At 43.2% G+C, this 22,487-nt stretch overlaps 1 pseudogene; it reads left to right on the plus strand.

The window, feature by feature from the left end:
• LOC109225900 lies at positions 2,756–21,393 on the plus strand (annotated as a pseudogene).

Genomic DNA, 22,487 nt, shown 5'->3' on the forward strand with positions numbered 1-22,487 from the left:
TTTTTGCTTAACTAAATTATAGAAGGACCTGGTTCTTCTAGGTGTTCCAACTACTACTGTTTGCGGAATAATAAATACTGAAAATAGAGAACACAGAGACTTTTATGTGGAAAACACTTGGCTCCAAAGGTGAAAAACCACGACATACTACTCAGTAGGATTTTCCCAATCTTCCACTAAAATCACTGAGCCAAAACAGCATTTACAAAAAGTCTTTGTAAACCTAAGGATTAACTACAATGTAAACTCACCTACTACAATTGAACTAGAATAAAAGATAGACACTTAGAACTGGTTCTTCTATCATGTTCAAGTAGCTTCAGGAGTGCACACTCAAATCACACATAAATTGCTTGCAAAATCGCCTTGCTCTTTTGCTCTCAATTGAAGTTTAACTTCTGTGTATGTGCATTACCTGTAAAAGAGAACAACACTAACATTTAATAGGTTAGTAATCAGAGTTTGATTAGTATTCAATTGTTGCTCTTCTATCGTAGAAGTGTTCATGATGATCTCAAACTCTAACACTATCTTCATCCTAGATTGTGTACACTTCATATAAGGAGACTTTCTCTCCTTATCCAATATGCAACATTTTCGATCAGATTAGGAGATATTACTACTTGATCAGTAGGACTTATCTCCTTCACGTGCATCTCACATGTATAGGTTGATCATGATTGTGCTTCATAAGATGGACCTGGTTCATGTCTGAGTTCTTTTGTCAATCTTCAAAACTTCACCTATTCTTGGGGCCAACACTAGAATTTAGGTAAAATTAAGGGGTTAGAGCAAACACTAGGGTTTTAACAAAAGTTAGATTTAACTACGAAATTTGTTATGAAATGGATTAGGAATCGTATATTATTGATCCTTAGGTTGTAGAGAACAATTTCCTTCGAAAAATTTCAGAATCCAGGCACGTGGGCCCGAGGTCGAATTTTAGGAAACGTGTGTTAATGATTGGGAAAGTTGCTTAAATAGCTAGAATTCGATCTTGTGAGCTTATATTGACTAGTTTCTACCTCATTTAACTAGTTTGGGATCGTTCGGCTCCGGATTGAGGGTTTGGGCTCGTTCTTTGTATTGGAAGTGCACTTTGAGTAATTTGCTACTAAATGCGGGTGCTACGTACGCACTAGGTGACGAGAGCCCGTGCGTAGCTACTATTATGTTAATTGTCCGGGTAGTCTAGGACTCGTATCATGCTATATTGGTGAATGTCTCTATATTTTCTTGCTAATGTGATCACTTAGGATATGCTAGAGACTTGGAAAGGAAAATAAGCGAATGTATACACTTGTTGGACACTTGTATGAATTTACTCGGAAATAAATGCACATTCATGTGTTTTCTTGATATTAATTGATATTTGTGGATCAGGCCGATCGCCTCGGTAGAAAGAGATGCATGTATGGTTCGCGCCATTCGACCCTCTGGCAGTGCACAGTTTATTTTCTGTTGGATCGGACCGTCGACCTCGATAATGTGCGCATGATATCTATGTGGAACCTTATCTATGACTTGTCCTACTAAATACTTGAAATGTAATTGGTTGACTGTAAAATTGTTCAGAACATGAGTTATTATCTCTTGCTACAAACTGTTGATTATCTGTGACTCCCATGATTAGCATAACACCTTATTGTATTATTTGACCCTAGTAAGTGTCAAGTCGACCTCTCGTCTCTACTTGTTCGAGATTAGACGGGATACTTACTGGGTACATATTGTTTATGTACTCATACTACACTTCTGTACTTAATTGTACAGGATCTGAGGCAGGTACATCTGGCTATCAATCTGGTGCGCGCCCCTGATTCATAGTTCGAGACTTCCACGGTGAGCTGCTCCCTTCCTGTGCCGTTCAGCAGCTCGATGGAGTCTTTCTTTACTTTTGTCGTCTATTCTATCTCGGACAGTAGGATAGTTTTATTCTTTTGAACATGCTACTAGTTGCCTATTACTTGTGACACTAGGTCTTGGCACGTACGTTAGTATACTATTAATTTGGGGTTGTACAACTATTTTTGGCACATTACTGTTCATCCCTGGTTTGACTTTAACTTAATGAATTGCTCCATTTATTTTGGTAAAAGTAGAAGTGAGAACTTAATTATATTTCTGCGTTGGCTTGCCTGATAATGGTGTTGGGCATCATCACGATCTATTTTGGAAATGGGTCGACGTGGTATTAGAGCACTAGGTTCATGTAGGTCTCACAAGTCATGGGCAAACCATATAGAGTCTTGCGGATCGGTACGGAGACGTTTGTAATTATCTTCGAGAGGCTATAGGGTGTTAGGAAAAACTACTCTTTATTCATTTCCTATCGTGCAGTGGTTGGTATACTAAAATTCCCTCTTCTATTCTCTCACAGATGATGAGGACATGCTCTGCTGATGTTCCAGACCCGGGAGGAGCTACTCCTCCCGTTGCGAGAGGCCGAGGCAGAGGCCGGGGGAGGGCACCGGCCCGAGGTAGGGGACAAGGGCGTCCTAGAGTTATCCTAGTAGTACCACCAGCGGATCCTACAGGAGATCCTATCATCAAGGAGCAGGGCGAGGTGCCCGCAGCTGAGCCTACCCCGGCATACTTTATGACAGCACCAAGATTCAAGGAGGTCATGGGTCGTATGCTATGATTCATGGATACCATAACTCAGGCTGGTTTATTTCCACCAGATCCAACTACATCATAGGCAGGAGGGGGAGCACAAACCCCTGCTGATCAGGCTCATGGTCATGTAGCTATAATGTATCAGACTGTGGGTGCACTACCTGCAGATGGGGCTCAGCCAATTACTGCAGCGATACTCGAACCCAGACCAGCTGCGGATGGTGACCCGCAGAAGCTGTTGGATAGATGGACTAGACTTCACCCTCCTGTCTTCGGGGGTGAGCGCTATAATGATGCTCAGGATTTCATTGATAGGTGCAGGGACAGACTGCACAACATGAGGATATTAGAGTTGCATGGGGTTGACTTTACTACTTTTAAGCTAGAGGGCAGGGCCCGCAAATGGTGGCAGTCTTATGTTCTAGGCAGACCAGCAGGTTCTCCTCCTATCACTTGGAGTCAGTTCACGCAGTTGTTTCTGGATAGGTATATTCCACCGTCTGAGAGGGAAGAACTGCGGTATCAGTTTGAGCAGCTTAAGCAAGGTCAGATGTCCGTGACCGATTATGAGGCGAGGTTTTCGGAGCTATCCCACCATGCATTGATGATACTTCCTACTGACGTAGAGAGGGTGCGGAGGTTTGTTGCATGGTTGCATTCTGGCATCAGGGCCAACATGGCCCAAGAGGTGGAGATGGGGACTCCTTATCAGTTAGTAGTAGAGATTGCTTGGAGGATTAAGGGCTACCGCCTGAGGGGTAGGGAGCAGATGCAGCAGGATAAGAGGGCTAGGTTCTCCGGAGAGTTCAAAGGTACCTCGTCTAGGGGCAGAGGTCAGTTTGGGAGGGGACAGCCCAGCAGGCCCCCATATTCAGCATCGCCACCTACTCGGGGTGCTCTAGCGCGTCCCTATTTTAGCGCCATGCCCGAGAGCTCTTATCGCCCACCAGCTATTCAGGGTTCCTCTGGTGGGTATTCAGGTCCTCAGAGTTCTTCTGATTCTTATTTCAGTGTTATACCAGAGAGTTCATACCGCCCACCGGCTATTCAGGCTTCTTCCAGTAGGTCTACAGGCCATCAGGGTCAGCCATCAGGGCAGCAGGCCGTCGCACCGTGGGGTTGTTTTGAGTTCGGGGACCTTGGTCATATGAGGAGATACTAGGCTTCGTGGCAAGGCATTACAGCAGGGTCAGCAGCCTATGATTTCAGCACCGGCTGCCCCGCCACCTAGAGGTAGAGGGCAGACTGGTAGGGGCCGTCCTAGAGGTGGAGGTCAGGCAGGGAGAGGTCAGCCAGCTACTGCTCAGTCAGGTGGTGATGAGCCAGCCGGCGCTCCAGCTAGATTCTATGCCCTTCCGGCTAGGTCAAATGCATTGGCCTCAGATGCTATCATCACAAGTATTATTTCCGTTTGCGGCAGAGGTGCTTCGGTATTGTTTGATCCAGGGTCTACTTATTCATATGTATCATCTTTGTTTGCTCATTTCCTGGTTACTCCTGAGCCCTTGGGCACTCTTGTTCATGTGTCCACTCCCGTGGGCGATTATGTGGTTGTGGATCGGATCTATCGGTCCTGTGTGGTCACATTCTATGGTTTTGAGACTAGGGAAGATCTCCTGTTGTTTGATATGATCAATTTTGAGGTCAACCTGGGCATGGATTGGTTATCGATGTATCACGCCGTCCTGGATTGCCATGCCAAGACTGTTACTTTAGCGATGCCAGGGTCGCCAGGGTTGGAGTGGAAGGGCTCTACCGTTAATACATCTAGCCGGGTTATCTCTTTCCTAAAGGCTCGGCAAATAGTCGAGAAGGGGTGTTTGGTGTATTTGGCTTATGTTCGGGACACCACCGTAGAGTCCCCGATGATTGATTCAGTTCCAGTAGTTCGAGAGTTTGCCGATGTGTTTCCTTCGGATCTTCCTGGCATGCCACCGGATCGTGATGTTGATTTCTGTATTGATTTGGCTTCAGGCACCCAGCCTATATCTATTCCCTCGTACCGTATGGCTCCTAAAGAGTTGAATGAGTTGAAGGAGAAGCTTGAGGAGTTGTTAGCGAAGGGGTTTGTTAGGCCCAGTGTATCACCTTGGGGTGCACCGGTGTTATTTGTGAAGAAGAAGGATGGGACTATGTGGATGTGCATTGATTACCGCCAGTTGAACAAAGTCACCATCAAGAACAAGTATCTGTTGCCTCGTATCGATGATTTGTTCGACCAGTTGCACGGTGCTAGGATATTCTCTAAGATCAACTTGAGTTCGGGTTACCATCAGTTGAAGATTCGGGACTCGGATGTCCCGAAGACTGCATTCCGGACTAGATATGGCCATTATGAGTTTCTAGTGATGTCCTTTGACTTGACTAATGCACCAGCGGCATTTATGGACTTGATGAATAGGGTGTTCAGGCCTTACATTGATTCCTTTGTCATCGTCTTCATTGACGACATCTTGATATACTCACGTAGCCTGGGGGAGCACGAGCAGCATCTTAGAGTAATGCTTCAAGCCTTGCAAGAGAAGAAGCTATATGCTAAGTTCTCCAAGTGTGAGTTTTGGCTAGAGTCAGTGGCATTCTTGGGGCATGATGTGTCAAGAGAGGGTATTAAGGTGGATCCCAAGAAGATTGAGGCAGTTTAGAGTTGGCCACGCCCTACTTCAGTGACTAAGATTAGGAGTTTCCTGGGGTTAGCAGGTTATTACAGACGATTCGTGCAGGGCTTTTCATCTATTGCATCACCTTTGACTATATTGACCAGAAGGGTGCCCCTTTCCGTTGGTCCGATGATTGTGAGGAGAGCTTTCAGAAGCTCAAGATAGCTTTGACTACGGCACCGGTTCTTGTATTGCCTTCCAGTTCAGGGATGTATACGGTATATTGCTACGCTTCACGCATTGGCTTGGGATGTGTATTGATGCAGGAGGGGCGAGTTATTGCATATGCTTCACATCAGCTGAAGGTTCATGAGAAGAATTATCCTGTGCACGATCTAGAGTTGGCCGCGATTGTTCATGCTCTTAAGATATAGAGGCATTATCTGTATGGGGTGTCATGTGAGGTTTATACTGATCATCGCAGCTTACAGCATTTGTTCAAATAGAGGGATCTTAATTTGAGGCAGTGCAGGTGGCTTGAGTTACTGAAGAATTATGACATCACCATTCTTTATCATCCGGGCAAGGCGAATGTGGTCGCGGATGCTTTAAGAGAAAGGCAGAGAGTATGGGTAGCTTGGCATTCATTCCAGAAGAGGAGAGGCCACTACCTTTGGACATTCAGTCCTCTGCTAACAGAGTTGTGAGGTTGGACATTTCGGAGCCCAGCCGAGTTCTTGTATTTGTGGTTGCTCAGTCTTCATTATTGGGGCATATAAAGGCCTGGCAGTTTGACGATCCATATCTGGCGGTTCTCAAAGAGACGGTACTTCAGGGAGGTGCCAAGGAGGTTTCTATTGGCGACGATGGTATTTTGCGGCTCCAGGTTCGTCTATGTGTTCCTAATGTTGATAGTCTGAGGGAGAGGATACTAGATGAGGCATATAGTTTGCGGTATTCCATTCATCCGGGAGCTACGAAGATGTATCGTGACTTAAGGCAGCATTATTGGTGGCGGAGGATGAAGAAAGAAATAGTGGAGTATGTGGCTAGGTATTTGAATTGCCAGCAGGTCAAGTATGAACATCAGAGGCCGGGTGGCCTACTTCAGCAGACGTCTATACCAGAGTGGAAGTGGGAGCGCATTACCATGGATTTCATAGTTGGGTTGTCGCAGACTTTGCGGAAGTTTGATTCAGTATGGGTCATTGTTGATAGGTTGACCAAGTCGGCCCACTTTATTCCAGTGGCGACCACTTATACAGCAGAGAGGTATGCTCAGATTTACATTCGGGAGATAGTCTGGTTACACGGTGTGCCTGTTTCCATCATATCAGACAGAGGCCCTCAGTTCACTTCCCATTTTTGGAGAGCTATTCAGAGTGCTTTGGGGACCCGTGTAGAGCTTAGCACAGCATTCCATCCTCAGACCGACGGGCAGTCCGAGCGGACAGTTCAGTTTTGGAGGATATGCTTAGAGCATGTGTGATTGACTTTGGGGGACAGTGGGACCAGTTCTTGCCCTTGGCGGAGTTTGCGTACAACAACAGCTATCAGTCCAGCATTGAGATTGCCCCATTTGAGGCTTTACACGGTCGGTGGTGTCATTCTCCTATCGGGTGGTTTGAGCCGGGTGAGGCTAAGTTATACGATACAGATTTGGTGCAAGATGCCTTGGACAAGGTAAAGTTAATTCAGGAGAGGCTTCTCATGGCTCAGTCCAGACAGAAGAGCTATGCAGATCAGAAGGCGCGTGATGTATCATTCTTGGTTGGCGAGAAGGTTCTCTTGAAAGTCTTGCCAATAAAGGGTATTATGAGGTTCGGGAAAAGGGCAAGTTTATCCCAAGGTTTATTGGCCCCTTTGAGGTGTTGAGACGAGTTGGGGAAGTTGCTTACGAGCTTTCTTTACCCCCAGCTTATCGGGAGTCCATCCGGTTTTTCATGTATCGATGCTTCGGAAGTATCATGTCGACTTGTCCCACGTGTTAGACTTCAGTACTATTCAGTTGGATAAGAGTTTGGGTTATGAGGAGGAGCCAGTTGCCATTATTGATAGATAGGATCACCAGTTGAGGTCCAAGAGGATTTCTGCGCTGAGGGTCCAGTGGAGGGGCCAACCAGTCGAGAAGGCAACCTGGGAGTCCGAGGAGGACATGCAGAGCAGATATCCACATTTATTCAGCGGCTCAGGTACTTTTCTATGTCCATTCGAGGACGAACGTTTGTTTAAGAGGTGGAGAATGTAACGACCCGACTGGTCGTTTTACTTTTAGAACCTCGTTCCCTTAAATAAGACCTTCCGCGCTTGCTTTAACTAATTTACGACCTGCGGGGATGGTCGGTTCGGGATTTGGAAGAGTTTGAGTTGAAATATGCTCATTTCACTCCTTAGGATTTTCCTAAAAGGCTAAGTTTGACTTTGGTCAACATTTTGAGCGAACGGACCCGGATTCATGTTTTGACGGTTCTGGAGGATCCGCAAGAAACTATGGGACCTGGGCGTATGCCCGGAATCAAATTCTGAGTCCCTAGCCCGAGTAATGAATTTTTATTAGAAATTGTTAAACTAAAATTCTAAGGATTTAAAGAAACTAATTAATGAAGGATCACGTTGGTTTTGGGCTCGTATGTTGGTTCTGAAGCCTAGTACATGTCCAATATAACATTAAAGACTTGCCCGCAAAATTTGGTGTCAATCCGAGTAGTTTAAGGGCGTTTCGGCTCGTTAGAGGAAAAATTAAGAACTTGAAGTTCATAAGTTTGATTCAATTGGTTTTAGGGGGTGATTCTTAGATTTAGTGTTGTTTCGGGCGTTCTGAAGCTTCGAGTTGGTCCGTTTCATGATTTCAGACTTGTCGGTATGTTCGGGCGCGGCTCGGGAGCCCCGAGCGTGAGGTTCGAGTGAAGTTGGAATTTTTGAGAAGTGCTGAAGCATCTGCTTCTGTCATAACCGCACCTGCAGTTGGTCGACCATAGGTGCGAGACCGCAGAAGCGGTCCACCTATCGCAGATGCGGTCCAGAGTAGGCCAGGCCAAAACCGCAGAAGCGGCTTCTAGACCGCAGAAGCGGTCGCAGCCCACTTGGCCGGTTCTGCAGGTGCGTCCGATTTCTCGCAGAAGCGGGACTGCAGATGCAATCCCCTGACCGCAGATGCGAAAATCGCTGAAGCAGTGAGCTTCATTTAATACGGGTTCTAAGTCATTTTTGCCACTTTTCACTCCGCCATTGGCGATTTTGGGAGCTTTTGAGAGAAGACTTCCACATAGCATCTTGAGTTAAGTTTATCCCACCTATTCTTAGTTTAATATTTGTGTCTTAGGTAGATTAAACACTAGAATTTAGGTAAAATCAAGGGGTTAGAGCAAAAACTAGGGTTTTAACAAAAGTTAGATTTAACTACGAAATTTGTCATGAAATGGATTAGAAATCGTATATTATTGATCCTTAGGTTATAGAGCACAACTTCCTTCAAAAAAATTCGGAAACCGGGCACGTGGGCCCGGGGTCGGATTTTAGGAAACTAGTGTTAATGATTGGGAAAGTTGCTTAAATAGCTTGAATTCAATCTTGTGAGCTTATGTTGACTAATTCCTACCTCATTTAACTAGTTTGGGATCGTTCGTCTCCGAATTGAGGGTTGGGGCTCGTTCTTATTGGAAGTGCACTTTGGAGCGAGGTGAGTCTCCTTTCTAACCTTGGAAGAGGGAATTGTCCCCATAGGTGTAATAATTGAGTAATTTGCTACTAAATACGGGTGCTACGTACGCACTAGGTGACGAGAGTCCGTGCGTAGCTACTATTATGTTAATTTTCCGGGTAGTCTAGGACTCATATCATGCTATATTGGTGAATGTCTCTATATTTTCTTGCTAATGTGATCACTTAGGATATGCTAGAGACTTGGAAAGGAAAATAAGCGAATGTATACACTTGTTGGACACTTGTATGAATTTACTTGGAAATAAATGTGCATTCATGTAATTTCTTGATGTTAATTGATATTTGTGGATCGGGCCGATCGCCTCGGTAGAAATAGATGCATCTATGGTTCGCGCAATTCAATCCTCTGGTGTCACGACCCAAAATCCACCAAGGGTCGTTATGGCGTCGGACACTGCTGTCAGGCAAGCCAACTGAATTACTTAAACAAATTCTCGTGTTTTTACTTTTGAAATTCTAGGATTTTCCTTCCATTGTTCATAAATAAATAAAAAGATCACCACTTTGATTCAAACTAAATAACAAACAACTAGTACAAATCTTTCGAAAACCATCTCAGAACCCGGTGTCACAAGTGCATGAGCAACTACGGATAAGGAAATAAAATACAACATCCGTCCGAAATACAGTACAAGAAATAAATAAAGTACACTGGAAAGGACTATACTAGCTGCGAGTCGCCTCGAATAATGCAACTCACCTAGTCGCAGAATCATCCACGCTGCTACGCTCAGTAGGCCACAAGGGTTACATATACCTGTGCAACAAAAATGCACAGAAGTGTCGTATGAGTACGTAAACAACGTGTACTCAATGAGTATCCCACCTAATCTCGAAGAAGTAGAGACGAGATGGTCAACTTTGACACTTACTAGCGGTCCAATGATAATATACTAAATGTGTGAGGAAATCAGGGATTTCATATTACAGTTCTAACTCGCAAAGCTGTAAAACAGGCAATACACCTTCAACAATAATAAAGGGTTTTCAAGGTTTACTTTTCTTTATTTTATCATTTTATCTCAAGCCATGAAAGGCAGCACCAACGTATAAAATTCTCAGGCAACGGTATACAAATCATGCCGAGGCGACGGCCCGCTCCAACAAAAATGAAATGTGCACTTGCCGAGGGTCGACGACGCGCCTATAGATGCATCTATTTAATCTGCCGAGGCGTTCGGCACGTTCCAAATAAACACATAGAGACATTCAATCAAGAAGCCAACATGGGGCAATTATTCAAAGAAAAGCTAATTCTCTTTACTAATTTATGAAAAATGAAGTTTAAACCCTTTTAGAAATTCATTTACTGATTCGATGTGGTTTAAGCAGTTCAAGCTATCAATAGGTTCGTAAATAATTCAAGTATAGTATGCTTTTGGGTCCTAACTACCCGGACAATAGCATAATAGTAGCTACGCACGGACTCTCGTCACCTCGTGCATACGTAGCCCCCACAAATAGGAGCACATAATCAATTATTTCACCTATGGGGACAATTCCCTCTCACAAGGTTAGAAAGGAGACTCACCTCGCTCCGAAGATCCATAACCGGCATTCCACGCCCTTCTGAAGACTCCAATTGATGCACCACGCTCCAAAACTAGCCAATGGTTACACAAATCCATTAACATATGCTCAATTATTCATTATAATCTAATTTATAGCAATTCCTAACTCCGATCGGAAAGTTGACCAAAACGCCCTCGGGTCCACGTGCCCGGAATCCAAAATTTTTCGAAGATAAAGATTACTCATGACCTTAGGAACTCAAATATATAATTTTCTCCCAATTCCATACTAAAAATCGTGGCTAAATTCCAAGATTACTAATTTTCTAGGTTTTCCAACAAAAACCTCAAATTTATACAATTTTCCAAGTCCAAATCCATATATAAACCTTGTATTTAACTCCAAGCTAGCATAAATTACTTACCTCATGGCAAGTGTCGAAAATGGCACCTCAAAGCTGCTCCCCATCGACTCCAATGGAAGAAAAATGGGGTTGAAATGAACTCAACCCCGAACTTAAAATACCCCACTGCTTCAGCTGTTTCCGCACCTGCGGTTCGTTGGCCGCTTCTGCGGTTCCGCATGTGCGGTTAAAATGCCGCATCTGCGGTCTTCCCTGAGCCACCCCTTTCTCGCTTCTGCGACTTGCCACCCGCAGATGCGGTCCCGCTTCTGCGGAACTTTGACCGCATCTGCGGTCCTCTCCAAGATACTCGCATCCGCTTCTGCGACCCTTTCTCCGCAGATGTGGTCCCGCTTCTGCGGTGCTTTGACCGCATCTGTGATCCTCAAGCCTTAGACCAAAACCCGCTTCTGCGGCTCCCTGTCTGCTTCTGCGGTCAACCCACCGCAGAAGCGAAAATACCAGCAACCAGATTCCTTCAGCTGTCCAAAAATCCAAATTTTGATCCGTTAACCACCCGAAATCCACCTGAGGCCCCCGGGACCCCAACCAATCATACCAACTAGTCCCAAAACACATTACGGACTTGCTCGGGGCCTCAAATCACATCAAACAACGCTAAAATCATGAATCGACCCCCAATCCAAGCTTTATAAACTTTAGAACTTCCAACTTCTACTTCCGATGCTTAAACCTATCAAATCACGTCCGATTGACCTCAAACTTTGTGCACAAGTCATATTTGACATTTTGGACCTACTCCAACTTTCGGAATCGGATTCCGACCCCGATATCAAAAAGCCCACCTCCGGTCAAACTTCTCAAAAAACTTCAAATTTCTATCTTTAGCCAAATGGCTCCAAAATGACCTACGGACCTCCGAATTCACTTCCGATCGCGCTCCCAACTCTAGAATCACCATACGGAGTTATTCCCAGACTCGGAATTCCAAACGGACATCGATAACACTGAAATGCACTTCAAGCCAAACTTAAGAAATTTCTTCCAAAATGCTAACTTCCACAATAGGCGCTGAAACGCTCCCGGGTTATCCAAAACCCGAACCGGGCATACGCCCAAGTCTGAAATCATCATACGAACCTGCTGGACCCGATTCCGAGGTCGTTTACTCAAAATTCCAATCCTAGTTCATTCTTTCAACTTTAAGCTTTCGAAATGAGAATTCTCATTCCAAATCAACTCTGGGCTTCCCAAAATTCAATTCCGACCACGCATACAAGTCATAATACCTGAAATGAAGCTGCTCATGGCCTCAGGCTGCTGAACGGAGCGCTAGAACTCAAAACGACCGGCCGAGTCGTTACATTCTCTCCCACTTAAACATACGTTCGTCCTCGAACGTGTTGATAACTACACTGAAGTAGTCTGAAATCACCGTTTAACACCTCGTGCACCTTCCCGTGCTACCATAACTCAGTTGAGCGCATTCACTCGATCAATTCTGAAGATATTTCCTTTTATTCAAGCAGATAGGCCTTAGAGCCTAATTCCAACATCCAGAATTTCTCTGTCATGCCTATTTCCAACATACGAATACCGAATCAATCACCACACGTCGTACCCAAACATGACTGTATAACTTTGCTGAATTCACCTCTTGCATCATTTTACTCACCGGACCACAATAACATTTTTTGATCAACTTAGTCGAAATTCCACGAATCTGATGCTCCCATTGCACCCCATGACATACACAGGTCTTACTCTAACTCTTATAATACCGCCATCGCGGAAGAGATGTGCAGAAATTCATAATCAACTGCCAAGTCAACCAATCATTTGGGTCTATACTCCTGACAAGAACCATCACTTCATTCTGAACCGAATAATGGCCTTAGCTCCTTAATGTACTTCATATAATCAGGTTGCACGGATCTTAAATCCAATAATCTCGCCTGACCCAGTTCAATTGCTCAAGCAATAAGCCACCCCAGACATAATCAAAAGTCTCACATGATGCCACCATGCGCCAATAGGCCACCAATTCGAACGCGATGGCAAAGGAAAACGTACTCTGGAAGGAATTACCTAACTCCCGCACTAATTCGGACTTTCCTTCGAAAATAGGAAGCGGGACATACAAAAATAGCATATAGAAAACTGTACTCAACATCACACTATTGCGGCGCGCAACCCGATCCAAACATAGATCTCACATAAGGAGTTTGCACACCGAGCTAAATTTGCTCATTACAATAAAATATCGAATTTCGGTCACAAGCACGCTAGGTGCATAATACCATCCCTGGGGAGACATATAGTGCCATAAGCAACAAAACTCCAACACAACTGAGGTGCGATATACGATTTGAAATTTTAAAAGACATCCCGCTCCTATAACATCATCTCTACGCGGATCCTCAACACATAAGCAATTTCTCAGGCCGTCTCCCGACTCACACGGCGCAACGTATCACTACATGAAATATCTGACAACAAAATAACACCCTGACTACTCCTCCATAAGGAGCACATTACTGAATTGAACACGTTTGGCCTGATATAGAGCCCATATTCACATTTGAATCCATCCACCGATTTCAAGCGGATTCTGATCGTACCAAACTAGGCCAATGACCCTTCAAAGTTCCATACTAACTCCCCTTCTTCTCAGAACACACAAGAGCAACCATCACAACAGGAGTAATCCTCCGCAGTCCGCAACCCAATAAACTGAGTGCCCTCCAGGCATATATTCTCAAATCAACGATATCATCACAACCTTCATACTTGGTTTAAGTCTTTAATCAATCCAGTGACTACCTGCCACACTTATACAATTTTCCTGTGGGACACACTCCCACAACCTACCATAACAAATAACTGGGTCGTACCTCCAAACCACCGACCGCACTGACGCTGAAAGGCGATCAAGAATCATTACCCATGATGCAAATACCTTTTCACAAAACACCGATCTCAGGTGACGCTGCAGACAATACCAACTTACCTTAAACATCGAACTCCCTTCCCGCTCATCCGAGCTTGTGACATCCTTGACAACACCGAACTGCTACCTTGACCTTCACTTCAAATTCCATACCACTCACTACACTTAACATGCCAATATACGATAGAACTCGTCTTCATCATTGCTTCGGAACCACTATCGGGCTAACACTTCATCATATAAAAGCTTTTCACTTAACTCACTTCAGGAGAACCATGGCAACACACGGGTGAATTCTCATAACTGTAGAACATGAAGATTTCAAAGTAGTGGTCTAAGCCATCATAGCCCTTCCGGAATCCGCTTCCACATGACAAGCCACAATAGGAGAATGCCTCTGAATAACATCAATTGCGGCGGCTGACAAGCCTGATACGTACCATCCAAAATCGCTTGCATAACTCGATCACGCTGAGGAAACTGATCACTAACGCCAATATGCCAAATTCAATCATGGCCAATCAATCTACCTTCTTCCAATTTATCCTTGATTGCCTTAGAGATAACACTAACTCCATCCACACATAATATACTTCATCTGCACTCATCTCGAGTGACACTGCATCACGAAACTAAGCTGTCTCTAATCCCCTGAACCATTTCATACCTTCCTTGTGCGCACATCCGCACCCCCAACTGATAGGCCCATTCTGCAAATCCTTCTACAAATCCGAAGTCCTCTCTCATATTTCTCTCAAGAGTTACACTGCAAGTCAAAACATCATAGAACATTCTGGGCCTCCACTCGTAAGCCGCTGCAAAAGCTTGACTCTTAACTATACTTATAGGCTCGAAATCATTAGGCACCAGGCTTTACCCCATTGAATCCATTAGGACAGTCGCTGAGAGCCACCCGCTCTGACTTGGCCTCAAATATAATTAACTCCATAGATCTTCTAGCACATGAATACCCTCTCGACGAAGCACCTGGCAGATTCACTTCCCTTGAAACTCACACTTATACGAGGCATAAACCCTGAATCCTTTCTCGAATCTAATCATGAGCCAACAAGGCCAACCATAGCACACCTTTAACAATCTCTTTGCTCAATTCACCACTTATGTTCTTTTTCCGTAGCTAAAATAACCCGTCAACATACTAATAACCAGAAACCTTGCAAGTAGGTAACCATGCAACCCAATCATAAGCGGTGGGACTCTCCCACATAGCATGAAGCCATCGTTTCACAAATTCGGAACTCACCAGAATTCCTCATCTCTTATTGACATAGCCTTACGCAATCAATCGCCAAAATTCTCGATATCTTACTGTAGAAGCCCCCCTTTTTATACTCTGAATCATTAACAACATTCACACCACAATTCCCTTCGTTGTACAACCAGTAAAACTATTCGCAGAAGCCTCGCCAACCACGCGACTGCTAACCTGCTCACAGGAATACCCACCTGTAGGAATCCCTCCCCGACATCTTCCAACGCTGCTGCGTGGGGTACAATTACTATGACATCAATAACTCCTCCTGAGTCCGAGCTCACTCTCCAGCTGCATAAGTCCATTCACCCCTCATGGACATCAATTAAATGCATGGCAATATTCCTCCAATCCCAAGTTATGTTGTATCCTTCTCCATTCACAAAGCTCCATCCCGCTATATCAAATCTCCTACCGCATGATAGCCCATACTTCTAATTAATCTGTAGGCTTCAATCGCCAGCCACTATAATCCCAAATCATTCTAAACTTTTCTTAAGGTGCGTAATCATCCTACCGCCAAGCCCATATGCAACATCCGTCACTCTCCCACTTTGGGCAAACTCACTTCTTTAATCAACTACTTGACCTTTGCTTCATACACCTAGCCTTTTAGGAATTTTGGTCACCGTCTGACAATTTCCACACATCTTTCTTCATCCTTCGCTACTCGGTTGTTGCCTTAATAAAATCTATCTTTGTAGCACTTGAATCCCCAAATTGCTACTAACTTTAAATTTTGCCAGAGATCATCTCTCTCGAACTGCCACTATTATAAATGTCGATTCAACCCTGAACTACCTTACCTCGTGACATCTAACAGTCGCTTCTTCAATACTGACCTGCAATATCCTGCTCCAAAGGCAAATTGTAGAAGATCATAACACCGGCGAACCTAGTACGCTCAATTAGGGCAACTACACCCCATTATAGGAGAAATCTCCACCAGCCCACATCTAACCATCCTTAGTCCGATTACCTTTCCCCTGCCGGGAATAAAATACTGAATCTCTAGATTATGCACTGAGTCAACCTCCTTTCAAGTCATTCACTGCCCCGACACGTGGGCAACATCCTACAATCATATCACTACTACGGAACAATCCTTCATGAGCATCATGGAAACTTGTACCTAGCCTCAGAGCCCTCAGAAGTACCGTTACTGAGCTGAAACATTAGAATACCCTTCCATAAGGTGACGATAATAATCCCATCAACTACGCCGAGAGAAACATCTTGTATCACATCCGTAGTACCATTACGGTTCTTCAATTCTCAATTTATAACAAGCGCTCTGCGTCGCGTAGGATTGAGTAGAAATGAATTAAAGGCATACGCTCCCAAGGATCAAATTGCACGATAAGGAATCAAGAAGGGAAGTACTCCTAACAGTCCTGCAGACCCCCCCCCCCCCCCCCCCCCGAGGATAAGTACAGACGTCTCTGTACCGATCCGCGAGGCTCTACTAGACTTGTTCACGACTCGTGCGACCCTAGGAACCTAGTGCTCTGATACCATGTTGTCACGACCCAAAATCCACCAAGGGTCGTGATGGCGCCGGACACTGCTGTCAGGCAAGCCAACTAAATTACTTAAACAAATTCTCGTGTTATTACTTTTGAAATTCTAGGATTTTCCTTCCATTGTTCATAAATAAAAAAAAAAGATCACCACTTTGATTCAAATTAAATAACAAACAACTAGTACAAATCTTCTGAAAACCATCCCAGAACCCGGTGTCACAAGTGCATGAGCATCTACGGATGAGGAAATAAAATACAACATCCGTCCGAAATACAGTGGACAAGAAATAAAATAAAGTACACTGACTATACTAGCTGCGGGTCGCCTCGAATAATGCAACTCACCTAGTCTCAGAATCATCCGCGCTGCTACGCCCAGTAGGCCACAAGGGTTACATATACCTGTGCAACAAAAATGCACAGAAGTGTAGTATGAGTACGTAAACAATGTGTACTCAATGAGTATCCCGCCTAATCTCGAAGAAGCGTAAACAACGTGTACTCAATGAGTATCCCGCCTAATCTCGAAGAAGTAGAGACGAGATGGTCAACTTTGACACTTACTAGCGGTCCAATGATAATATACTAAATGTGTGAGGAAATCAGGGATTTCATATAACAGTTCTAACTCGCAAAGCTGTAAAACAGGCAATACACCTTCAACAATAATAATGGGTTTTCAAGGTTTACCTTTCTTTATTTTATCATTTGATCTCGAGCCATGAAAGGCAGCACCAACGTATAAAATTCTCAGGCAACGGTATATAAATCATGCGCAAATCATAACGAGGGTCGACGGCGCGCCTATAGATGCATCTATTTAATCTGCCGAGGCGTTCGGCCCGTTCCAAATAAACACATAGAGACATTCAATCAAGAAGCCAACATGGGGCAATTATTCAAAGAAAAGCTAATTCTCTTTACTAATTTATGAAAAATGAAGTTTAAACCCTTTTAGAAATTCATTTACTGATTCGATGTGGTTTAAGCAGTTCAAGCTATCAATAGGTTCGTAAATAATTCAAGTATAGTATGCTTTTGGGTCCTAACTACCCGGACAATAGCATAATAGTAGCTACGCACGGACTCTCGTCACCTCGTGCGTACGTAGCCCCCACAAATAGGAGCACATAATCAATTATTTCACCTATGGGGACAATTCCCTCTCACAAGGTTAGAAAGGAGACTCACCTCGCTCCGAAGATCCATAACCGGCATTCCACGCCCTTCCGAAGACTCCAATTGATGCACCACGCTCCAAAACTAGCCAATGGTTACACAAATCCATTAACATATGCTCAATTATTCATTATAATCTAATTTATAGCAATTCCTAACTCCGATCGAAAAGTTGACCAAAATGCCCTCGGGCCCACGTGCCCTGAATCCGAAATTTTTCGAAGATAAAGATTACCCATGACCTTAGGAACTCAAATATATAATTTTCTCTCAATTCCATACTCAAAATCGTGGCTAAATTCCAAGATTACTAATTTTCTAGGTTTTCCACCAAAAACCTCAAATTTATACATATTTCCAAGTCCAAATCCATATATAAACCTTGTATTTAACTCCAAGCTAGCATAAATTACTTGCCTCATGACAAGTGACGAAAATGGCACCTCAAAGCTGCTCCCCATCGACTCCAACGGAAGAAAAATGGGGTTGAAATGAACTCAACCCCGAACATGAAAGACCTCACTGCTTCAGCTGTTCCCGCACCAGCGGTTCCTTGGCCGCTTTTGCGGTTCCGCAGGTGCGGTTAAAATGCCGCATCTGCGGTCTTCCCTGAGCCACCCCTTTCTCGCTTCTGCAACTTGCCACCCGCAGATGCGGTCCCGCTTCTGCGGAACTTTGACCACATCTGCGGTCCTCTCCAAGATACTCCCATCCGCTTCTGCGATCCTTTCTCCGCAGATGCGGTCCCGCTTCTGCGGTGCTTTGACCGCATCTGCGGTCCTCAGGCCTTAGACCAAAACCCGCTTCTGCGGCTCCCTGTCCGCTTCTGCGGTGCCGCTTCTGCGGTCAACCCACCGCAGAAGCAAAAATACCAGCAACCAGATTCCTTCAGCTGTCCAAAAATCCAAATTTCGATCCGTTAACCATCCGGAATCCACCTGAGGCCCCCGTGACCCCAACCAATCATACCAACCAGTCCCAAAACACATTACGTACTTGCTCAGGGCCTCGAATGACATCAAACAACGCTAAAATCATGAATCGACCCCCAATCCAAGCTTTATGAACTTTAGAACTTCCAACTTCTACTTCCGATGCTTAAACCTATCAAATCACGTCCGATTGACCTCAAACTTTGCGCACAAGTCATATTTGGCATTACAAACCTACTTCAACTTTCGGAATCAGATTCCGACCCCGATATCAAAAAGTCCACCTCCGGTCAAACTTCTCAAAAACCTTCAAATTTCTATCTTTAGCCAAATGGCTCCAAAATGACCTACGGACCTCCGAATTCACTTCCGATCGCGCTCCCAACTCCAGAATCACCATACGGAGCCAGAATCGGAATTCCAAACGGACATCGATAATACTGAAATGCACTTCAAGCCAAACTTAAGATATTTCTTCCAAAATGCTAACTTCCACAATAGGCGCCGAAATGCTCCCGGGTTATCCAAAACCCGAACCGGGCATACGCCCAAGTCCGAAATCATCATATGAACCTGCTGGAACCTTCAGATCCCGATTACGAGGTCGTTTACTCAAAATTCCAATCCTAGTTCATTCTTTCAACTTTAAGCTTCCGAAATGAGAATTCTCATTCCAAATCAACTCTGGGCTTCCCAAAATTCAATTCCAACCACGCGTACAAGTCATAATACCTGAAATGAAGCTGCTCATGGCCTCAGGCTGATGAACGGAGCACTAGAACTCAAAACGACCGGTCGGTTCGTTACATCTGGCAGCGCACAGTTTATTTTCTGTTGGATCGGGCCATCGACCTCGGCATAATGTGCGCATGATATCTATGTGAAACCTTATCCATGACTTGTCCTGCTAAATACTTGAAATGTAATTGGTTGACTGCAAAATTGTTCAGAACATAACTTATTATCTCTTGCTACAAACTGTTAATTATCTGTGACTCCCATGTTTAGCATAACACCTTATTGTATTATTTGACCCTAGTAAGTGTCAAGTCGACCTCTCGTCTCTACTTCTTCGAGATTAGACGGGATACTTACTGGGTACATATTGTTTATGTACTCATACTACACTTATGTACTTAATTGTACGGGATCTGAGGCAGGTACATCTGACTATCAGTCTGGTGCGCGCCCCTGATTCATAGTTCGAGACTTCCACGGTAAGCTTCTCCCTTCCTATGCCATTCAGCAGCTCGATGGAGTCTTTCTTTACTTTTGTCGTCTATTCTATCTCGGACAGTAGGATAGTTTTATTCTTTTGAATATTCTACTAGTTGCCTATTACTTGTGACACTAGGTCTTGGCACGTACGTTAGTATACTATTATTTTGGGGTTGTATAACTATTTTTGGCACATTACTGTTCATCCTGGTTTGACTTTAACTTAATGAATTGCTACACTTATTCTGGTAAAAGTAGAAATGAGAACTTAATTATATTTCCGCGGACTTGCCTGACAATGGTGTTGGGCGCCATCACGATCTATTTTGGAAATGGGTCTTGACAGTGTCCTTCCATTATAAGTTCTTGTCAAAATTAATATAAATGGTTAAGGGTATAAAAGTCAATTAATATTTTAGGGATATTTTAGTCACTCAATTTAGTACGAAACATTCGTGCTTTTATAATAATATAGATAGATAGATATAGATACATATAAATAGATTAATACTCCACTACTTTTCCTTATCTTCAGATTAATTAGTACTAATCTTCAGATTAGATACGTACTAATCTTCCTTATCCTACTCCTATAAATAGTGTAGATAGAGCCTTCAGAAATCACAAGGAAACTAAAATCATGATCAGAAATTTTAAATTGCCACACATTGTTTATTTTTTTCATATGGTTTTCACTTTCTTTAGCTATATTTCTTTTCCATAATCCTTAAAATAACAAGCAAATTATTGAGTACTACAAGAAATAAGCCATTAGTGCCTCCAGGTCCAAAACCATGGCCAATAGTTAGTTGCATCTCCTGAGCTTGCATGCCTATTTTTAAAGAATCAAGACTCAATTTTCTCATCGAAGCCTATTTGCATGTCCGCGAACCTCGTTAGCAATGGCTACTTGACTTTAAGTTCTCTCCCTATGGGTGATCAATGGATGAAAAGGAGAAGAATCATTTCTTCCCATGTCCTCTCAGCTACATCTTTGCAATGGCTTCGTCGTAAACGAGATGAAGAAGCTGATCATCTTCTTCGATTCGTTTATCATCAGTGCATTAACAAACATCTTGTCATTAATTTGAGAAAAGTGACAAGATCTTATAGTTCCAATGTTATTAAAAATATGATTTTCAGCAAGATATTACTTGGACCATCCGTAGAAACAGAAGAAGGGGAAGAGCAAGTTGATGCAATTTTTACACTTCTTGAATATTTCCATTCTTTTAGTATCTCAGATTACTTACCATGGTTAAGTGGATTTGATTTAGATGGTGACAAGGCAATTATTAAGAAAGCATTTGCCATAGCAACAAATTAAAACACATTGATTATGAAACTGACCGAAGGATTCATATTTGGAAGAATGGCAACAAAACTTTGGAAGAAGATATCCTTGATGTTCTTATCATGCTCAAAGATACTAATGGGAATCCTATGTTGAATGCTAAAGATATTAAAGCGCAAGTCGTTGTAAGTATACTTCCAATCTCTTAAATCATGTGAACAATATGGTAAACTTTAAGATTTTCATTAATACGTTTAGGGTGTGTTTGGTATAACGGAAATATTTTTCATGGAAAATGTTTTCTTGGAAAATAAGTAGTAATCTTATTCATTTTTCGGTGTTTCGTACGCAAATTAAGGAAAATGACTTCTCAAGAGTATTCATAAATAATTTAGATATAATAAGCATGAAGCCATAAACTTCAAAACCAACAACCTTCCGAACCCACATTTTTCATAAACTTTCGAACCGCTAAACTTTCGAAACAGCGGAATTTATAACCCGTAGACTTTATAATTTCTAAACCCGTAAACTTCCAAACACATAAACCTCCGAACTCATAACTTTGGAACTTGTAAAATTTTGAACCTTCAAACCGATAAATAAAAAAACTAAAACTGAAAAATATCTTCAAAAATATTTTTTTCCGAGGGGGGGGGGGTAGGAGGGGGTGGGTGGTGCAGAAAAAATGAAAAACGGAAATTTGAAATTGCAATAAAATAAGTAAGGTAAAAATAATATTTTTTGCTTGAGGGGGTGGGGTGGGGTGGGGTAGGGTGGCTGGAGGGATAGCAGGGTGGGGGTGGCGTGGGTCGAGGGCTAGCAGGGTTGGTGGTAACGGAAAAACTGAAATTTGAAAGAAAAAAAAATCTTTTTTTGAGATGGGGTGGGATGGATTGGTGAGGATAGGGAAGGTTGAGAAGGAGTTTTGGAAAATATTTATCTTCTCTTGATAAGGAAAACATTTTCCTCCAACTGGAGGAAAATGAGTTCATAAGAAAAATATTTTCCAAAACATTTAAGCCAACCAAACATGGGAAAATTGGAAAACATTTTCCGGAAAAAGTTTTCCTTCATACCAAATACACCCTTAGTGATGCGGTTTTACTGCTATAAATGTCATGGAAAGTTTAATAACTACGGCTATAAATGTCATGGCAAGTTTAAAGATGATAAAGTGTTGGTGTTAGTGTATTTTATTATTAAAATTATAATATTAAAGTGCATTATTTCTTGTGAGATAGTGGTTATAAATTGACAAGAAAGTGGTCAGTACTTTGGTGTAACTCATGAAACCACTAAT

The sequence above is a fragment of the Nicotiana attenuata genome, chromosome 5 (assembly GCF_001879085.1).
Source record: "Nicotiana attenuata strain UT chromosome 5, NIATTr2, whole genome shotgun sequence".
Classification (NCBI taxonomy): Eukaryota; Viridiplantae; Streptophyta; class Magnoliopsida; order Solanales; family Solanaceae; genus Nicotiana; species Nicotiana attenuata.